The 21,646-nt window shown below is 51.7% G+C and overlaps 2 pseudogenes; one reads left to right on the top strand and one right to left on the bottom strand.

Annotated features, from left to right (window-relative positions):
- Positions 1 to 84: 84 nt before the first annotated feature.
- On the top strand, positions 85 to 10,867 carry LOC144331486 (mitotic-spindle organizing protein 2B-like; annotated as a pseudogene).
- Positions 10,868 to 11,643: 776 nt separating this feature from the next.
- On the bottom strand, positions 11,644 to 19,685 carry LOC100430390 (tubulin alpha-3 chain-like; annotated as a pseudogene).
- Positions 19,686 to 21,646: the final 1,961 nt, after the last annotated feature.

The raw sequence follows: 21,646 nt of genomic DNA, 5'->3' as shown, positions 1-21,646 counted from the left end.
GGCGGCGGGGAGGGTGGGCAGCCACTGAATGCGCCTGCGCAGTGGCGTCCTCTTCCCTTACCATTACGTGCAAGCACGTTCTCTCCAGCAAGGAGTGAGCGTGCGCCTAAGCAGGGCGCTTAGTGCCGCCTTGGAGCGCCCCCTAGTGGGACACCTGCGCGGATAAGACAATTGTACGCTTTCTTGCAACAGGCAAATTTTACTGAGCGTTCAATGTATGCCTGGCACTGGGTTGGGTGCTGCCACCTAAGCAAGTATGACCAATGCTCGGCCAGGGCCTCCCTAGGCCCTGACCACCAAGGAGCGGGCCCCTGCGGTCAGCCACTGCCGCCTGGGAGGCCGGGCACTGGCGCTGCAGGGAGAGGGCTGCAGGCGCAACTGCTAGGGGGTACGGTGGGAGCGCCGGCGCAGGGCGCAGTGCCTGGGCTGGGGCGCACGGCGCCCCCGGGGCTGGAGGTTGCCCGGCAGAAGCTCTCACTGCAGCGGAAGAAGGCGCTGAGCGCTGAGGAGATGGAGCTGTAAGAGCTAGAGCAGGTGGTGGGCGGCACCATCGACCCCGAGGTGTTCAAGTGAGCTGGACGGACGGCGGCCGCGCGCCCCCCGACGCCCCGACCTGTGCTCTCCCTGTCAGTCCGGGCTCGCTGGTCGGGAGGAGGCTCTCGCCCTTGTCGGGTCTTCAGGGAGGGGCCCGGGTCCGCGCTGGGCGGACAGGGCTCACCGACCCGGCGTCTGTCCCTGCCGGGACCCTGGTGGACCTGCTGAAGTTGAACATGGCCCCCTGGCCGTCTTCCAGATGCTCAAGTCGATGTGTGCCTGGCAGAGGTTGGCGAGCGAGCCCCAGGACTCTGCGGCCTTGTCTCTGCTCACGTCGAGCGTGCCCGAGACCCTAAGTCAGAGCCGGGCCCGTCATCCCTGCCCCAGTGGCCGGGGAAGGAGGGGGGCGGAGCGGGGAGGGGTAGGCGCGGCGCAGCGGAGGCTTAGCCCTGAATGATCACGCCTGTCTCGGTCTCAGCCGAGCCCCTACAGGGCCCATCCGTGGGCTCTGCTCCCTGGCCTCGCTGCTATCCTTAGGAGGCACGTCCAGGCCAGGTGGACACAGAGCGCGTGTCCAGGGTGCTCCAGGCGGGCAAGGGCTTCTCCGCCTCTTCACTCATACCTCCATTCCACAAAGTCAGGAATCAAGACCACTTTGTGGAATGACGACTTTGGGCTAGGCGCGTTGGCTTACGCCTGTAATCCCAGCACTTTGGGAGGCCAAGGCGGGAAGGTTGAGACGGAGTCTCGCTCTGTCGCCAGGCTGGAGTGCAGTGGTGCGATCTTGGCTCGCTGCAACCTCCGCCTCCCCAGTAGCTGGGACTACAGGCACCCGCCACCACGCCCAGCTAATATTTTTGTATTTTTAGCAGAGACAGGGTTTTACCATGTTGGCCAGGATATCTTGATCTCTTGACCTCGTGATCCGCTCGCCTTGGCCTCCCAAAGTGCTGGGATTACAGGCGTGAGCCACCGCGCCCAGCCCCCACAAAAGAAAAGTTTTTTTAAAAGACAGTTTTGAGCCAGGATTGGTGCCTCACGCCTGTAATCCCAGCATTTTGGAAGCCTGAGGCCGGCGAATCATTTGAGGTCAAGAGTTGGAGATCAGCGTAGCCAAAATGGTAAAACCCTGTCTCTACTAAAAATACAAAAATTAGCTGGGAGTGGTGGCGCATGCTTGTAATCCCAGCTACTCTGGAGGCTGAGGCAAGAGAATCGCTTGAACCCAGGAGGCGGAGATTGCAGTGAGCTGAGATTATGCCATTACACTCCAGCCTGGGTGACAGAGTGAGACTCCTCTCAAAAAAAAAATTTTTTTTAATTAAAAAAATTTTTTAAAAGCACAGTTTTGGTCCCTGTCTTATGGCATCACAGCGTCCAGGGAAGTGCCCAGGAAGCAGGGCAGGCAGAGCTCTTCCCGCCACCCCCTGCCTGTACCCCACCTGGGCCCAGGTTCCTGTGCAGGGGCTTCGCCATCCCTGGCCAGCTTCCCTCTGAGGATTGCAGGACCGGAGTCAGAGGCAGAACTCCCACAGAGACCTGTGGGGCCTGAAGGGCCTCCTCTGTCCAGCATGGTGACTGGGGCTGACCAGCAGATGCTGAGGCCGAGATTTGTCATGGTGGAGCTTCGGTCCCTGCTCATCCTCCCCGCGTGTTGCTTCTGCTCCTGAGGGCTCCCTCTGAAATGCAGCAGAACCTCCAGGCCACTGGAAGGAGGCCCAGGGCTGGCTCCCTGCCTGAAGCATGAGGACACCCACACTGGCATCCTGAGAAGGGGTGGAGAGCAGGCTGCCCCCATGGGGGCAGGGCTTGGGCACTCAGTCCCCCTGCCCTGGGAGGCCCCAGGCAACTGTGCACTGGCCTCACTGACCTCATGCTCTGTTCTCTTTGTGTCTCTCTCTGACCTCCAGAGAACTCCTTTCTCTCTGCCAGGAACGGTAGCCCCACTGTGAGGCCCACTTTTTCCTCGGGCCCTCGGCCTGCAGCCTCTCGGGTTCTGCCCCACAGCCTGGCTGCCACGCACTCACCTTTCTCTCCAGCCCTGCCCCATTCCCTCCGCCTCTCTTGCTGCCTGTTCTTTCTCAGGCCGCTTTTATTGACTTATCTCTGGGGGTTGGTGCTCTCCCTTGTTTCCATGGAAAGTGCCTGGCCCCAGTAGGCAGGAAAACCTGTAAGTTGCAAGGGCAGGACCATGTAGGCCATCGCTGCCCTGCAACTTAGTGACAGGGCACGATTTGTGGCTCTGTTTATTAGAGACGTGGTATGGCCCACAGTTGGGCTGGCATCCGGGGACAGGATCAACACCCCACACCCCAGAGGTGAACTGTGGTGAGTGAGACTTGTGCCCTATAAAGAACTCCCCCCACCCCAGGGGAGGACAGCAGGCCGAGGGGTGGTGTGCTGTGCTGGAGAGCACAGCCCCAGGCGTGACAAACACCTCGGCCTCTTAGAAGCTATCCCCTCTCCAGACAGGAAGTCTGGAGGCTGAAACAGAGGCTCCCGCCCTCCCCAAGCGTCCTGGGCAGCACCACACAGATGCTGTGTGCTGGTCCCCTGGCCACACTCCAGCACTCAGCCCCCTTGCCCCCCTCACTCCTGAGTTGGGGCCACCTTCCAGGTGTCACCAGCTGTGATGAGACCAGGGACCCAGAGCCAGGGGACTGTGAGAGCCCAGGGAGCTCTGGTCACACCTCCTGTATGCTCCTCCCCACAGCGCCCACCTCACTGCCACCCAGAGCTCAGGCCCAAGGGAAGGTGGGAAGGGGCTGAGGGACAGGCCGGGGTAGTGCATGGACTGCAGGCTGAGATGAGCAATTGAAGGACAGGTTTGCAAGGGGAAGAAGAATCTGGGAACAGAGTCCTTGTCATTCCAGGGGATATTGCCACTCAGTCAGGAATTCTGGGTGCTGGGCCCAGCTCTCAGTGCAGAGGGTGTGGCAGGGAAGTGAGATGGTCACACTTGGTCCAGTGAGAGGTGGTGAGAAAAACCACCAGTGATGGAGAGAGGAGGAGGTTTCTGAGCAGAAGAGCAGTAAGGGTTACACAGGGTGGGATAGGAGGGGTCAACAAGGCCCCGAAGGTGTGAGCTGGGGTGGTGGGAGGTGGTGGGTGAGGCAGAGTGCTGTCCAGGCGCTGGTGGGCCCAGGGCGGGAGGAGGGAGATAGCAGGACACAGTCAAGATGTATTCGGGGGCCAGGCATGGTGGCTCATGCCTGTAATCCCAGCACTTTGGGAGACCAAGGCGGGTGGATGGCCTGAGGTCCAGAGTTAGAGACCAGCCTGGCCAACATGGCAAAAACCCATCTCTACAAACAAACAAACAAAAATTAGCCAGGTGTTGTGGCATAATCCCAGCCACTCGGGAGGCTGAGGCATGAGAATCACTTGAACCTGGGAGGCGGAGGTTGCAGTGAGGTGAGATCATGCCACTGCACTCCAGCATGGGAGACAGAGCAAGACTCCAACTCAAGAAAAAAAAGAAAAAAAAAAGATGTATGCAGGAGTCATGGCGCTGGGAACCCTGGCATAGAGGGACCAGAAGGATCGGGGTGCCATGTGAGTGAACGGGGGTTCCAAGAGAAGTGGGAAGAAGCCCAAAGCACGAGGACAGGAGTGACCTGGCATGCTGGACTCCTCAGGGTCTTTACTTTTCGAGGACTCTGTCCTGTAGGCTGGGCAGCAGAAGGCCAGGATATGAGGGCACAGAGGCCCTGGGGGGATGCCTCGTAGGGATAGAGGGGAACCTGGGGAGAAGGTGGAGGGGAGTGGGGCAGAGATGGGGCCACTCCAGGAGTGTGCTGTGGAATGAGAGGTAGAGCCAGCAGATGGGATACCGAGAGCTGTCTGATGCCCGCATGTTGCAACATCTGAACACACGGAGCCCCAGCTGTCCCAGTAATGGCAGAATCTGGAGAACATAAGGGGGGGTTGTCAGAGTGATCCACCTGGGGGACATAGAGGACATAGATTTCACACAGGACTCAGGTGTGGAGTTCTCCAGGCCGTGGGCCAGGCCCACTCAAGCCTGCCTCTGTGAACTGCAGCAGGCGCCCAGGCTTCTCTGGATGCCTGTCCCCAGCCATCCAGACAGCCTGCAGGGAGCACCACCAACAGGCTCACTCACACCCACAGGGAGGGGGAAACAGAAGACCCCAGAAGAACAGGGGGTGATGCTTGTCGTGGTGAGGGTCTGGAGTCATTGAGGGAAAAGGAAATTCATCAAGGGGTCTTTTAAGTTTAGGGAAACTACACATTTTTAAAAGTTGTCCAGAGCCAGGCATGGTGGCTCAAGCCTGTGATCCCAGCGCTTTGGGAGGCCGAGGCAGGCGGATCACAAGGTTGAGAGATCCAGACCATCCTGGCTAACACGGCGAAACCCCATCTCTATTAAAAAAATATATAAAAAAAGAAAAATTAACCAGGCATGGTGGCAGGCGCCTGTAGTCCCAGCTACTCGGGAGGCTGAGGCAGGAGAATGGCGGAACCCGGGAGGTGGAGCTTGCAGTGAGCCGAGTTCGCACCACTGCACTCCTGCCTGGGCGACAGACCGTGAACTCCGTCTCAAAAAAAAAAAAAAAAAAAAAAGTTGTCCAGAGCATGTAAGATGATGACGTTTGCTATGTGGAAGCCGTGAGTCTCACATGAGCTGTGCTGCCTGATGCAGGAACCACGAGCTATATATGGCTGGCATGGTCACTGCACTGTGTGTGTTATGCACAGCAGGTGCCAAAGGACTGGTACAAAAGTGAATACAGGGCATGGTGGCTCACAGCTATAATCCCAACACTGGGAGGCAGAGGCAGGAGGATCACTTGAGGCCAGGAGTTCAAGACCAGCCTGGGCAACATAGCGAGATCCAGTCTCTACAAACAAAAGAACAGAAGTGAATGCCGTCCAGGCACAGTGGCTCATACCTGTAATTTCAGCACTTTGGGAGGCTAAGGTGGGTGGATCACTTGAGTCCAGGAGTTTGAGACCAGCCTAGGAAATATGGTGAAATCCCATCTCTATTTAAATAAAAAGGAAAAAAACAGTGATTGCAACATTTCATGAATAACTTATGTACTGATTACATGTTGAAATTATAATATGTTGGATATTTTGGATTAATTGAAATATATTATTTGAATTAATTTCACTAGAAATTTAATTTTCTAGTGGTTACCAGAAAATTTTAAATTGTAGCTGGGGGCGCTGGCTGATGCCTGTAATCCCAGCACTTTGGGAGGCTGAGGCTGGTGGATCACCTGAGGTCGGGAGTTTGAGACCAGCCTGACCAACATGGTGAAACCGCATCTCTACTAAAAACACAAAATTAGCCAGGCGTGGTGGTGCGTGCCTGTAGTCCTTGGGAGGGTGAAGCAGGAGAATCGCTTGAGCCCGGGAGGCGGAGGTTGTGGTGAGTGGAGATTGCACCATTGCACTCCAGCCTGGACAACAAAAGCAAAACTCCGTCTCAAAAAATAAAAATAAAAATAAAAAATTGCATGTGTGGCTCACGCCCCTGACTTGGGGTTGCTGAAGGTGTGTCGTGAATGTGCTGTAGCAGCACTGTCCGATGGGAGCATTAGGCGAGCCACAGACTAACGGGTCTGCTGTGCAGCCCCCAGCCCCGCCGGTGAGACACCACTGCTGATGCCGCCTGCCCTGACTGTGGCTGCTTCTCAAGCAGGGCCAGTGGTGGTTTCCTTCCCTCTCAGTTCTCTCACCTCACCTCTGCCTGTTTTCCTTCCTAACACAAATGTTGGTCAGCCCATGTCGCCGCAAGGTCGCGCTGCCACTACAAAACCAGAAAGGCCACCCTTGGGGACCAGCAAGAAGGGACAGATCTTCATTCCCCAACCAGCTCTGCCCAGGCGCACATAGGCCACACCAAAGGTAAATGGCAGAGGACGTCCCACCTTGGTCTGGCCCACTCCGCAGTTTCAGGGATTCCCCAGATCATGGGAGGCTGACAGGCGGCTGCATTTTGGGGTTTGCTTCGTTAGGGGCTCACAGAATGTGTAGTGGCCACCAGCTGGTTTCAGAGTAGCAGGAGCACTGACCTTGAAGAGAATGAGCCAGGCTGTTTTGGGTTTTGTTGTTTTTTTATTTTTATATTTTTAAGTTTTGTTAATCTAATTTTTTTTTTTTAGAGGTAGTCGCCATCCCTCCTTCCCTCCCTGCAGTGGTGCAATCATGGCTCACTGCAGCCTCAAACTCCTGAGCTCAAGTGATCCTCCCACCTCAGCCTCCTGAGTAACAGGAACTACAGGTGCAGGCCACCACGCACAGCTTTTGTGTGTTTTTTTTTGGGGGGGGTTGTGTTTTGTTTTTTTAGAGATAGGGTCTCACTTTTTTGCCCCAGCTGGTCTTGAACTCTTGGCTTCAAGGAATCCTCCTGCCTCAGCCTCCCAAACCACTGGGATTACAGCGTGAAGTCTGTTTTAACATTCAGTGGACATTGACTATTTTTGGTTCATAGGAGGACCCTCCAGGGACCAGGCCTGGCGGTATCAGTCACCCCAACCTCCCATCCCAACCTGCAGCCACACTTGGTTCAACCCCACTGTCCAACCCGTCTGACTCAGTAGCCCCTCCCAAGGGAGCAGAGCTAAAAAAGTTGGTTTTCCCACTGCAAGACACTGTAGGCCATTCTCTTCTGGGCCTCCTCGTCCTTCATAAAGTGGGGAGGCTTGAACAGGGCTCCCCACTAACCCCAAGAGCACATGATTGTTGAAGGGTTCCAGAATTGTTTTCTTTTCTTTTCTTTCTTTTGTGTGTATGTGTGAGAGCAACAAGGCTGTTTATTTCATATTTCCCAGAATTGTTTTCTTAATATCCATTATGGCTTAAAGTTATGTTGGTTTCATATTTCCAGGGTTTGTCAGCCCTGTCAGATTTAAAGATAAGCATTATTAGTCAGGTGTGGCCACATGCTTGCAGTCCCAGCTACTGCTTGAGGCCATGACTTCAAGGCTGCACTGAACTGTGATTGCATCATTGCCCTCCAGCTCAGGTGACAGAGCAAGACTCAGTCTCTAGGCCTGGCACGGTGGCTCACGCCTGTAATCCCAACACTTTGAGAGGCCAAGGCAGGCAGATCACGGGGTCAGGAGATCGAGACCATGGTGAAACCCCGTCTCTACTAAAAATACAAAAAAAAAAAAATTAGCCAAGCGCAGTGGTGGGCACCTGTAGTCCCAGCTACTCAGAAGGCTGAGGCAGGAGAATGGCGTGAACCCGGGAGACAGAGCTTGTAGTGAGCCGAGATAGTGCCACTGCACTCCAGCCTGGGAGACAGAGCGAGACTCCGTCTCAAAACAAAACAAAACAAAACAAAAAAAAGACTCAGTCTCTAAAAACCAAAAAAATGTTTAAAAAAATTTAAAAACCCTTATTGGCCAGGCACTGTGGCTCAAGCCTGTAATCCCAGCACTTTGGGAGGCTGAGGTGGGTGGATCATAAGGTCAGGAGATCGAGGCCATCCTGGCTAACACGGTGAAACCCTATCTCTACTAAAAATACAAAAAAATTTAGCCAGGTGTGGTGGCAGGCGCCTATAGTCCCAGATACTTGGGAGGCTGAGGCAGGAGAATGGTGCGAATCTGGGAGGCGGAGCTTGCAGTGAGCCGAGATCGCACCACTGCACTCCAGCCTGGGTGACAGAGCGAGACTCCATCTCAAAAAAAAAAAAAAAAAAAAATTTCTTTCTTCCTTTCTGTTTCCCTCTCATGCTTGTTTCCAAAAGGGACCGAGTCATTACTGAGAGGGAGAGAGGAAGCTCAGATGGCACCAAGCTGAAGGGAAGCCAGCTCTGAGTCAGGCCCAGGTCTGCCCTGCCGTGTGCTGTGGGGAGGTGGGAGTTAGTCACCCTGAGAGCACGTGGGCACCTAAACACCACGGCTACGACGATCTGACTCCGTCTGGCCTGGCCCGCAGAGGGCCTGTGGCCTCAGAGGAGGATGCTGGCCCATTGTGGGAGCTGCTGCAGGGTGGTGGGGCCCATCTGCTCATGGGAGACGGGATCCTTCCCCGTGACCAGTCAGTGGAGACTAAAATAATGGCAGTTTGCACTAAAGGAAATATGTGGTGGCCATTCTGTGCCTTGTGCCTTTTTCACAAGTCACTGGTAGACTGAGGTGGCCAAACTTCACCCACCACATGCTTCTGGCTGTGCCCCTCCTTGGTTCTGGGCAGCCCTGACTCCATCTTTCTTGAGTGGAGTGTGCCAAGCTGACAGAGTTCCAAGCATGACACCACCATAACCTTCACCACTCACTGAGCAGCGAAGATCTCATTCTCTGAGGAAGAACTCCCCAGAAACTCACAAGGAGGGCCGTCCTATCCCTGCAGGGGTTTGGGGAGAATTTTGTTTTCAGTATTGGCATAGAAAGGGAGCTGGAGTGGCCTCTGGAGTAGCCAAGATCCATGGCGTCTCAGACACAGGAGCCTCCACTTGTTCAAGGTGACAAATGGTGAAACAGAAATGTTCTGATGGATCCCTAAAACACCCGGTTGCATCTTTCCTCCAAGAGCGCGGTTTCCCATTGCAGGCTATTTGACTAAACTTGGTAAGAGGCCAGGGAAGAACCAGGATTGAGTGGGTGTTCTGTTGGCTGAACCGTCAGCTGGTGTCACCCCAAAAGTGGTGGCAGGAGAGCTCCCGCAAGGGACTGCCCCAGATCTTCCACTTGGGTGACTGAGAGCCAGTTGGGATGAGAGCCAGCGGGATTCCCAAGGCAGAAGCACTTAACGCCAGGGTGGTCAGTCCAAAGCATTTGTGTTAGGGGGACTTCCATACACACAGGGCTGCAGTATGGCCTCACGAGGGACAGCCAGGAAGGAGGTTTCTGCCTAGGCATGCTGCAGTGTGGGGGTGGGGTGTGGAATTTATATGAGGGTGCAGAGAATTTGGCTGGGGGCGGGGCCAGTTTCCACATGCTTAGCAACATGTCAGATCTTTCAGTGCTTCAGGCAACAAACAACATGTTTATCAGTGTCTGGTAAGAAGCAAGGCCTCAGCTAGGGTTCCAGCCTGCAGGGGGAACATGCAGCTGACCAGGTCACAGAGCAGTCAAGACACACTCTCGGTCAGGACAAAGGAAAAGGTGGGGGGACAAAATAGAGGACCCAACACTGTAAGTCAAGCAGGGGACACATGCCCTGGTTACAGCCTATGGGGCAGACCGGGCTGGAGCAGAGGAGAGCCCTGGCCAAGGCACTCCACATCGGGGGCTGTGACCCCACGGGCAAGCCATCTATGCAGGCACATTTGTGCCCTGGAGGGTCCTCTCAGTCTTGCTGATGCTGACAACATCAAGCCCAGGGAAATCCATCCCATTAAAATAAAGCTCTGGCCCAAGCGTGGTTGCAGATCTTCCTATCTTCACAAAAAAGAGTAAGCAAATTACAAATCAAGGGAAATCTGAACCGGTGGTCTTCATCTGAGACTCTCTGGTGGTCAGAAGGGAAGTGTCAAGCATTCAGACCACAGCAGACACCCAGTCATGAAATCCAGTAGCTAAACCTAAAAGCAAGAGGCTTGACCACTGTTTGCAGAACACTGGGGTAGGTAGGAAACAATGTGAGAGCTTCCAAAATCAAAGCAAGAAACCCGATTCCAGTACTTGGTGATTGCGGTGTTTCTTGCCTGTCACCGTCTGAGGCAGCTCAGATGTACAGTTCAGCGTGAACACACCTGGAGGATGAAGCGGCAAGTCCCTGCTGCTGGCACCATCAGGGCAGACCAGGTTCCTTGTCCAGGCCAGGTATGGACCAGACACGCTTACCCTTCCCTAAATAGACCCCTGGCCAAAGCCCTCTGGGGCATGACCTGCCTTTGGCGGTTCTGAGCCTCAGGATTCGGGACTGATATAGGGCCTTCAGCTTGAAGTGACTTTGAGGGAAATGTGCAGACACAAATGTTGCTCAAGGAGCACAGTTCAGTAGGTGCTGCAGTTACAGGGCTCGCCCGTTCCTGTTGGTTGTGCTTTGTGTCTCCTCAGGGAGAAACAAAGGCAGCATGTCCCTCGGGGGAGCGGTGGCCCGGTTGGAATGCAATGGCCGCAAAGGATCCAGCCAGGGGACACCCTGCCAGCCCAGCGCTACCAGGCTGCCCACGTGGGGCAGGCCTGGGAAGAGCCCTATGCAGGGCAGCACCTGGATGGGCCAGAGACTTGTCAGACCACTGTCCCCAGCAAAGGCTACATGTTGTCTCCTTCAGTTGATAATAAGCCTTTCTGAGATGCAGAGGGTCCGGGTCATATGTTCTCTGCTGTTTTTTGATGATATTATGGCACAAACTTACAATGAGGTCTTTGTGCAGGTCCTGGTTGTGCCACAGCTGAACTAACCAGGTCACTTCACCGTGAGTCAACTTCCCGGAGCTGACTTTGGTTCTGAGAAAAGATTCCTGGATTCCCAGGTCTTCTATAAACAGACGTCAACACGCTTCACTTGAAGTGCAAGGTTTTCTACCAAGACAGTTGACAGTGCTGAGGGGCAAGGCGACCGTGTGTGCGCCTGGAGGGTAAACGCTGCCTTCCAGGTTACCGTGGAGCAGTGGGGGTCAGGATGGGTGTGTTGTGACCTTCTGTGGGTCACAAATACCGTGGAGAACTCAGTAACACTCCTTCCCCCTTCTAAAATGTCCTGACCTGACACATTTGACCCACAGCTTTAGGGATTTCATGGACAAGCCCCTTTCACATACCTCAGATTTAAACACTCTACTTCTAGGCTCTTCTTTTTAGCCAGCACATCCCATTAATAGACAAGCCCCAGAAATTGCAAATTCAGTTGAAACCCTGACTTCGCTTTCCTAGAATTGAGGAAACCTATCCACTGAACGCTTGGCTTGGGAAAACACTGTTTCCCCTGGGTCAAATACTTCCATGGCAGCTCCTTAAGGACATACACTCGTGCTGCACCCCAACCCCACGCCAGCAGGGCAGGCTGGGACCCCACCGACTGTCCACGCAGGCTCTGGGGTCCCACCTGCTCCTGTAGGCAGAGCCAAGCAGCACGACACACAGAGGTCTTGGTTTTGTAGAGAAACTTGAGTTGCAAACAGCTTGAAAGCAGCCATGGTGGGGGTGGCAGGAGAGAGTCCACCGCACCCTCCCCTCGCTATTCTTCACCTTCTTCAGCCTCCGCTTCCACGGAATCCACGCCCACCTCTTCATAATCCCCCAGAGCTGCCAGGTCCTTGCAAGCCTCAGAGGACTCCCCCTCCGCCATGCCTTCCCGCATGTACCAGTGCACAAAGGCCTGCCTGGCATACATGAGACCAAACTTATGTTCCAGGCAGGCCCAGGCCTTGGTGATGGCTATGATGTTGCTTAGCATGCACATGGCCCATTGCAACTTGGCCGGGTTTCCCCCAGGGACCACCGTCAGGGGCTGGTAGTTAATGCCCACCTGCCAGAGAAGGGGAAGAAAGCAGTCCATGAAGCTTGTAACAAACCTAGAAATGGTGGCTACTTTTCCTCACGCAGAAGACACCCTCTAGGTGACTAGGAGAATGCTCAGTTCACCCCCACAAACCTCACTAAGCCCTTCTCTGTGCCAGGCAGGGTGACGGTTCCAGACAAGGAATAAAGAGAAAGGAGCCTTGAGGTGGCCACCCTGGCAGGGTCCCAAGCTGCCCGAAGGGCTGTGTCCTAGCAACTGTGACATGTGATAGGTGCCCAGGTGAAGACTGTCTTCCCTCTGAAAATGTACCCTGCCTGTCTTCTTTATAGATTATTTACTCCAGAGGGTTTTACAAGATAGTAATAAAATTCCACAGCTAAACTTTTTCCACCCAGATAGATTCTGAGTACACAACTGTGATACCACGGGGAAGGTCATACCCCATGCTGTCCCACCAAACAAGGCGCTGTGAAATATGCAAAGGTGACAGGTCAAAGATCACTTGAATGAAGCTACCGCAGCAGCAAGAGTAGTCCGTGTGCTTGCTTGAGTAGGAAGTGACATTCCAAGGTGGGAACCAAAAGGGAAGCATTCCAAGTTTCAGAACTTGGGAATAACACGTCCTGAGTGGTGCATGGGGTCAACTAGAGCAGGGATCAACAAACCCGTCCTATAAAGGACAAGATCATACAAATTCTAGGCCTTACAGGCACATGGGCTCTGTCACACCGACCCCACTCTGAGGCTGGACAGCAAAATCGATCTGCAATGAAGGGGTGTGGTGACTGTGTTCAGACAAAACCTTACTTACAAAATTAGGTGGCTAGTCCAGCAGCCATGCTAACCCCTGAAGGAGAGGAAGAGAAGCCCAGAGTAGGAATTCCCAGTCAGAGCTGACTGCAGTGGTCTCCCCAGAGGCAGTGGGTGTCTCAGCCAGAGGAGGCAGGGAAAGCAAAGCAGAGGACACACAGGTCCGACAGAGGAAGAAGCGACAGGATTTAGTCACCAACTCCTGGAAAAGCTGAAAGGGGACCACAAGCTTTCTTCCATGTGTCAGTGGAAGGTGGGGACAGATTTTCTGTCTGAGGCAAACACAGGCCAAAACTACTAGGCTTCCCAAAAGAGAAATAAAGATGGTGCTGTTTTTATCACAAAAAGATTATTGGCCGGGCGCAGTGGCTCACGCCTGTAATCCCAGCACTTTGGGAGGCCAAGACAGGCGAATCACGAGGTCAGGAGATCAAGACCATCCTGGCTAACACAGTGAAACCCCGTCTCTACTAAAAAGTACAAAAAAAAAAAAAAACTAGCCAGGTGAGGTGGTGGACGCCTGTAGTCCCAGCTACTGGGGAGGCTGAGGCAGGAGAATGGTGTGAAAAAACCCGGGAGGCAGAGCTTACAGTGAGCTGAGATCCGGCCACTGCACTCTAGCCTGGGCGACAGAGCAAGACTCCGTCTCAAAAAAAAAAAAAAAAAAAAAAGATTCTTGATAGCCTCTCTTTAAATCAAACACTCCAAAGGACATTTACATTGGATATAATTTCTACAGACAAACATTCTGACTGTGCCTTCACGGTCAACAACAAAGCCACCTATGACGTATGTCAGTGCAACGTGGACGTACTTACATGAAGTAGAACTTAGAGCAGTTTACAACGATGCCCAAGTTAAAATACACACACCATCCACATGATTCCCCAAAATGCCCATAACATTTCTACTAAGTTCAACCTGTCTTTTCCACACAAATTCTGCTATCCAAGCAAGGGGCACCAAAATCCTCCAAAAAATACCTTATTCTTAAAAAAACACAAAAAGTTCACCACAGATATATAGTGTGATGACTCACAAAGGAAGTTCAAAAGACACCACTGACTTAATTATCACCCTGGTTCACTGATTGATGCCCACGAGCCTAGCCCATGGAACAGGGGCAGGTGACAGTTCCAGACAAGCAGAGGATGTGGGCCTTCACAGGCAGCATTATTCTGCAGGTCTGCTGCTTCCTGACGGCACAAGGACTCCACCTCACCCAGTCCTACCTTACATCCAGTGGGACACCCACCCACAAACTGGTTGGTGCGCTTGCTCTCAATGGTGGTGACAGCCGCACTGACATCTTTGGAGACCACATCCCCCCTGTACAATATGCAGCAGGCCATGTACTTGCCGTGGCAAGGGTCACAGCGACCATCTGATTGGCTGGCTCAAAGCAGGCTTTGGCGATCTCGGCCACGGACAGCTGCTCGTGGTAGGCCTTCTTGGCTGAGATGACCAGGGCGTAGGTGGCCAGGGGGAGGTGGATATGGGGGTACGGCACCAAGTTGGTTTGGAATTCTGTCAGATCCACATTCAGGGCCCCATTGAATCACAGGGAGGCCGTGATGGAGGACACGATCTGCCCAATCAGATGACTGAGGTTGGTGTATGTGGGACACTCGATGTCCAGGTTGCACTGACATGTCATAGGTGGCTTTGCCGTGGACCATGAAGGCACAGTCAGAATGTTCCAGGGTCATGTAGGTGGTCAGGATGGAGTTGTAGGGCTCCACCACGGCCGTGGAGACCTGGGGGGATGGGGAAATGGCAAACTCTAGCTTGGACTCTTCCCATAGTCCACCCAGAGCCACTCCATGAGCAGAGACAGGAACCCAGAGCCAGTGCCGCCCCCAAAGCTGTGGAAGATGAAGAAGCCCCGCAGTCCCGTGCACAGATCCGCCTGAGAGAAACCAGACAACGTGAGCCAATGCCCGTGGGAGCCACACCACCAACCTCCACCAAGCCAGGGCCACTTCTCTTTGCCTCTGAGCGTTGATATGGATTCAGACCATCCATAACGAACGTGCATCACACTTTGAAGCAAAGAAAAGCAGACAACACAGATCTATGCACAAATCACTAAGCACACTTCATAGTAAGACGCTGCAGACTCAGTCGGACTCGAGATGCTGCTCTAAGTGTTGTGAAAATGACCTTCCCTTCACCATCCAAGGCCTGTTCTCCCGTGCAGGACAACGTCCACACGAAGCCTTCTCCTTACCAGTTTGCGGATCCGGTCCAGGACCAGGTCTCCTTGCCGATGGTGTAATGGCCTCTGGAGTAATTACTGGCTGCATCTTCCTTCTCGGTGATCAGCTGCTCCGGGTGGAAGAGCTGCCTGTAGGTCCCTGTGTACACTTCATCTACAAAGAGAACACATGTGCTGTGAGGCTGTAAGGCCTACTGTACACCAAGGTGGACACGTTCCAGGACTGTTCACTTCTACAAAGTACATACTGTTCAAAGTACATGAGCTACATGTTGTAGGTCAACAGTGGCAGTGTCTGGTAGAAAATGTCTGTGTGTGGGGCCGGGCGCGGTGGCTCACGCCTATAATCCCAGCACCATGGGAGGCCGAGGCGGGAGGATCACAAAGTCAGAAGATCGAGAGGCCAACATAGGGAAACTCCGTCTCTACTAGCTCTTAAAAGGGTAGAATAACAAACTAAAATAGAAGGGAGACGGTAAATAGAAGGGAGAAGGCTGAGTGAGGTAACTGACACCTGTAATCCCAGCGCTTTGGAAAGCCAAGGTGGGAGGATTGCTGGGGCCCAGGAGTTCAAAGCTGCAGTGAGCTGTGATTGTGCCACTGTATTCCAGCCTGAGTGACAGAGCTCTTAAAAAAAAAAAAGTTTATTATTGCTACATTTAAGACCTTCGGCCCTGGAGCAGAGATTTGAGTTGCTTTAAATATACACTGTTAATTAGCAGCAGTTACAAAATGCTGTTTTATGTTAGTTTTTATGTTATTTTGTTTTATTTTATTTATTTATTTATTTTTTGAGACAGAGTCTTGCTCAGTGGCAGGATCTCAGCTGACTGCAACCTCTGCCTCCCGGGTTCAAGCGATTCTCCTGTCTCAAGCTCCTGAGTAGCTGGAAAAGGCATGTGCCACCATACCTGCCTAATTTTTATATTTTTAGTAGAGACTGAGTTTCACCATGTTGGTCAGGCTGGTCTCGAGCTCCTGACCTCGTGATCCACCTTCCTCGACCTCCCAAAGTGTTGGGATTACAGGCGTGAGCCACCGTGCCCAGCCTATTTTATTATTTTTTGAGACAGGGTCTCACTCCGTTGCCCAGGCTGGAGTGCAGTGATGAGATCACAGCTCACTGCAGCCTCAAACCTCCTCAGGCTCAGGTGATCCTCCCACCTCAGCCTCCCATATAGCTGGGACTACAGGCATGTGCCATCATGCCCAGTTAATTTTTTGTATCTTTTGTAGATACAGGGTTTCGCCATGTTATCAGGGTTGGTCTCAAACCCCTGGGCTCACGTGACCTGCCTGCTTCAGCCTCCCAAAGTGCCGGGATTGCAGGTGTGAACCACTGCACCTGGCCAGAGATGCTGTTTTTCTGAGAAAAGAAGAGGCAGTTCCTAAGTGGTTTACCAAGAATTGCTCTTTTTAAAAAAATTGAGATGGGTCTCACTGAAGCTGGTCTTCAACTCCTGGCCTCAAACAATTCTATCACTTCAGCTTCCCTGGCCACAAGAATTCATATTAAAACAACGTAAGCTATTGGTTGTCTCTACATTATTCTTTGTATCATAAATTCCAGAAACAGGAAGATAATGGGTTAAGCTAGTCAGGAACAAAATGCCTTTAAACAATTGCCCCTTGGGCATGGATGCGAAATATGTTACCGAAGTCCCATATTCATTTCTTTTTCTTTTCATTGTTACATTATTATTTTGTTTTTTGTTTTGGTTTGTTTTTTTTGGGTTTTTGTTTGTTTGTTTGTTTGTTTTGAGACAGAGTCTTGCTCTGTCGTCCAGGCTGGAGTGCAGTGGCATAATTTTGGTTCACTGCAACCTCCACCTCCTGGGCTTAAGCGATTCTCCTGCCTCAGCCTCCCAAGTAGCTGGGATTACAGGCATGCACCATCATACCTGGCTCATTTTTGTATTTTTAGAAAAGACAGGGTTTCACCATGTTGGCCAGGCTAGTCTCGAACTCCTGACCTCAAGTGATTTGCCCACTTCAGCCTCCCAAAGAGCTGGATTACAGGAATGAGCCACTGCACCCAGCATATTATTATTATTATTTTGAGACACTGTCTCGCTGTGTACCCAGGCTGGAATGCACTGGTATGGTCATAGCTCACTGCAGCCTCAACCTTCTGACTCGGGACCACAGGTGTGTGCCACCATACCCAGCTTTTTTTTTTTTTTTTAAGTTTTTGAAGAGAAAAGGATCTCCTGATGTTGTCCAGGCTGGTCTCAAAACTCCTGGACTAAAGTGATGCTCCCACCTTGGCCTCACCTTGGCCTCACCTTGGCCTCCTGAGTCTGAGAGTACAGGCGTGAGCCACCACGCCCTGCCTGAAGTCCCATATTCATGTCTCTGGGCCTGATAAATTCTGCATACCTCACTAAAGAAGAAAGAGGGGACATATCTCTGCTCAGGAAAGTGCCAAGTTGGGACCCAATACTCATTTTGAAGGACTTTGGAACAATTATTTGATTCTTCCTTTTTTTCTTTTTTAGACAGGATCTCACTATGTTGCTCAGACTGGGCTCAAATTCCCAGGCTCAAATGATCCTCCTGCCTCAGGGTCCCTTATAGGCTGGGCCTACAGGCAAGCATGCATCACCACGCCCAGTTTGATCCTTCCATTCTTTTTTCCGAGACAGATTCTCATTCTCTCAACTAGGCTGGAGTGCAGTGGTGCAATCATGGCTCACTGCAGCTTCAAACTCCCAGGTTCCAGTGATCCTCCCACCTCAGCATCCCAGGTAGCTGGAACGACAGGCACATGCCACCATGCCCAGCTAATTTTTTTTAAAGTTTTTTGTAGAAGCAGGGGTCTCACCATGCTTCCCAGGCTGGTCTGGAACTCCTGGCTTCAAGTGACACTCCCATCTCTGCCTCCCAAATTTCTGGGATTACAAGCATGTGCCAGTGAGCTAAGCCTGATTCTTCCTTTTTTTTTTTTTTTTTTTTTTTTTTGAGACCGCGTCTTGCTCTGTCACCCAGACTGGAGTGCAGTGGCGTGAGCTCAGCTCACTGCAACCTCCGCCTACTGTGTTCAAGCAATTCTCCTGCCTCAGCCTCCCGAGTGGTTGGGATTATAGGCGCCCACCACCACACTCAGCTAATTTTTGTATTTTTAGTAGAGATGGGGTTTCACCATGTTGGCCAGACTGGTCTTAAACTCCGGACCTCAAGTGATCTGCCCACCTCAGCCTCCCAAAGTGCTGGGATTACAGGCGTGAGTCACCATGCCCAGGCTGATTCAATTCATTCTTTTTTTTTTTTTTTTTTTTTTTTTTTTTTTTGAGACAGAGTTTCGCTCTTTTTGCCCAGGCTGGAGTGCAATGGTGCGATCTCGGCTCACCGCAACCTCCGCCTCCTGGGTTCAAGCGATTCTCCTGCCTCAGCCTCCAGAGTAGCTGGGATTACAGGCGCCCGCCACCACCCCAGCTAATTTTGTATTTTTAGTAGAGACGGGGTTTCTCCATGTTGGTCAGGCTGGTCTTGAACTCCCGACCTCAGGTGATCCACCTGCCTCGGCCTCCCAAAGTGCTGGGATTACAGGCGTGAGCCACCGCGCCCGGCCATTCACTCGTAAAGATAGTCTTTACTTTCTTTTTTTTTTTTTTTTTTTTTTTGAGACAGAGTCTTGCTGTGTCACCCAGGCTGGAGTGCAATGGCCAGATCTCGGCTCACTGCAAGCTCCGCCTCCCGGGTTCACGCCATTCTCCTGCCTCAGCCTCCCGAGTAGCTGGGACTACAGGCACCCGCCACCTCGCCTGGCTAGTTTTTTTTTTGTATTTTTTATTAGAGACGGGTTTTCACCGTGTTAGCCAGGATGGTCTCGATCTCCTGACCTCGTGATTCGCCCGTCTCGGCCTCCCAAAGTGCTGGGATTACAGGCTTGAGCCACCGCGCCCGGCCCCAGTCTTTACTTTCTTGCATATCCACTGTATATTCACTTCTGGGAAAGCACAGGAGGAGACATGCAGGCTTACCCCTAGCTCATCACTGGAATGCAGCACCCCATTCTGGCCTCTCCCCAGAGGGTTGTCAAGCAGACCCTTAACTTTCCCTCCTGAGAAGACAGCAGAGAAGGGAGAGGAAGCTCCTCCAGTGGGATGAGACACATGAGGTCCGGAGTTGGGCCTTTTCTGTGGGCTTTGGGGACCTCTGAACAGTGCGATCAGGTCTGCCCTTAGAAGGGTGCTTTGGCACAAGGAGGAGGGGCAGGGAGGGAGTTCTGCAGAGGGCCACGGAAACCAGAGGAGGCCACTGCCCCCACTGCCCCTTCTCCCCAGGAGGGTGAATCATTCTGTATTAGCTCCAGGTGCCATAAAAAAATACCATCGACAGAGCAGCTTAAACAACAGACATTTATTTTCTCTCAGTTCTGGAGGCTAGAAGTCCCAGAGGCCTCTCTTCCCGGCTTGCACGCGGCCACCTTCTCACCATGTCCTCCCACGGGGTGGGGGAAGGTAGCACCCAAGCTCTCTGGTCTCTTATAAGGACACTAATCCTGTTGGATCAAGGCCCACCCTTATGCCCTCACTTAATCTTCATCATCTCCTTATAGGCCCTTGCCCCAAATACAGTCACACTGGGGACTAGAGCTTCAGCGTCTAATATTGAGGGGGATACCATTCAGTCCACAGCCCTCCCCTTCCTCAGGGCTCCAACCACATCGTGCACAGAACTCAGCTGTAGCCTGCATCACACAGTGCTCTTCAATAGAGGTATGCATTGTGCAGTGACTAGGATACATTCTCAGAAATGCATCATCAGGCGATTTTGTTGATGGGAGAACATCATAGAGTGTGCTTAGACCAGCCTAGATAGTGGAGCCTACTGCACACCTAGGCCATATGGTACAGCATATTGCTCCTCGGCTACAGACCTGTACAGTAAGGATTTGTATATCTAAACACAGAAAAGCTATGGAAAAAATATGGTATTAGGGCCGGGCGCGGTGGCTCAAGCCTGTAATCCCAGCACTCTGGGAGGCCGAGACAGGCGGATCACGAGGTCAGAAGATCGAGACCATCCTGGCTAACACGGTGAAACCCCTCTCTACTAAAAAATACAAAAAACTAGCCGGGCGAGGTGGCGGGCGCCTGTAGTCCCAGCTACACGGGAGGCTGAGGCAGGAGAATGGTGGGAACCCGGGAGGCGGAGCTTGCAGTGAGCTGAGATCTGGCCATTGCACTCCAGCCTGGGTGACAGAGCGAGACTCTGTCTCAAAAAAAAAAATATATATATATATATGATATTAGAATCTTAGGGGACCACTGTTGTATATGCTGTCTGTCGTTGACCAAAACATTATGATATGCCACGTGACTGCTGTATTTGTTTTTCTGATTATAAAAGTAACACATGTTCCCAGTAGAAAGTGTGGAGAATCGCCGGGCACGGTGGCTCACGCCTGTAATCCCAGCACTTTAGGAGGCTGAGGCAGGTAGATCACAATGTCAGGAGATCAAGACCATCCTGGCTAACACGGTGAAACCCCATCTCTACTAAAAATACAAAAAATTAGCCAGGCATGGTGGTGAGTGCCTGTAGTCCCAGCTACTCCAGGAGGCTGAGGCAGGAGAATGGCGTGAACCCGGGAGGCAGAGCTTGCAGTGAGCCGAGATCGCGCCACTGCACTCCAGCCTGGGCGACAGAACGAGACTCTGCCTCAAAAAAAAAAAAGTATGGAAAATCTAAAAACAAAAAGAGCATAAAATCATCCAAAAACCCGCAGCCTACAGATAAACATTATTAATATTTCAGTTGGGCTTTTTTGGTCTTTTTTTCTTGTGTTTATATATTCATACTTTCATTTATTTATTTATTTTTTTTGGAGACAGAGTCTCACTCTGTCACCCAGGCTCAAGTGCAGTGACACAATTTCGGCTCACTGCAACCTCCACCTCCCAGGTTCAAGTGATTCTTGTGCCTCAGCCTCCAGAGTAGCTGCATCATATTTATACTTTTTTAATGCCACTAAGCTTAACCAGTATGATATTTTTTGCAACAGCTTTCTTGAGATGTAATTCACATACCACATAAATAACCCTTTAAAATGTAAAATTGAGTGGTTTTTAGCATATGCATAGAGTTGCACATCACCACAATCAATTTTAGAACATTTTTATCACCCCCCTGCAAAGAAATTCATATCCTTTAGCTGTCAACCTCCAATCCCTCTATTTCTCTACGTCTAGGCAACTTATCATCTACTGTCTGTCTCTATAGATTTGCGTACTCCGGATGTTTCATATAAATGCAATCATGCAACATGTGGGCTTGTGACTGGCTTCTTTCATTTAGCATCACGTTTCCCAGTTTCATCCATTTTTAGCATGTTTCAGTACTTTTCCTTCTTTTTGAAACAGTTTTATTGAGATGTCATTCACATGCCATACTGTTCATTCCTTTAAAGTATATATAATTCAATTGCCTTTAGAATATGCAGTTATGTAGCCATCACCACAATACATTTTTAGAACATTTTTATCACCTCCAATTCCTTTTTATTGCCAAATAATATTCCATTGTATGGATATACCACATTGTATTTATCCACTGGTGGGCATTTTTACTCTTAGAATATTATAAATAATGTTGCACAAGTTCTTGCAGGGACATATGTTTTCATTTCTTGTAAGTACCTAGGAATGGAATTAATGGGCTATATGGTAATTATATGATTAAGCT

The sequence above is a fragment of the Macaca mulatta genome, chromosome 10 (assembly GCF_049350105.2).
Source record: "Macaca mulatta isolate MMU2019108-1 chromosome 10, T2T-MMU8v2.0, whole genome shotgun sequence".
NCBI lineage: Eukaryota > Metazoa > Chordata > Mammalia > Primates > Cercopithecidae > Macaca > Macaca mulatta.
This window is presented reverse-complemented; position numbering and strand designations above follow the sequence as displayed.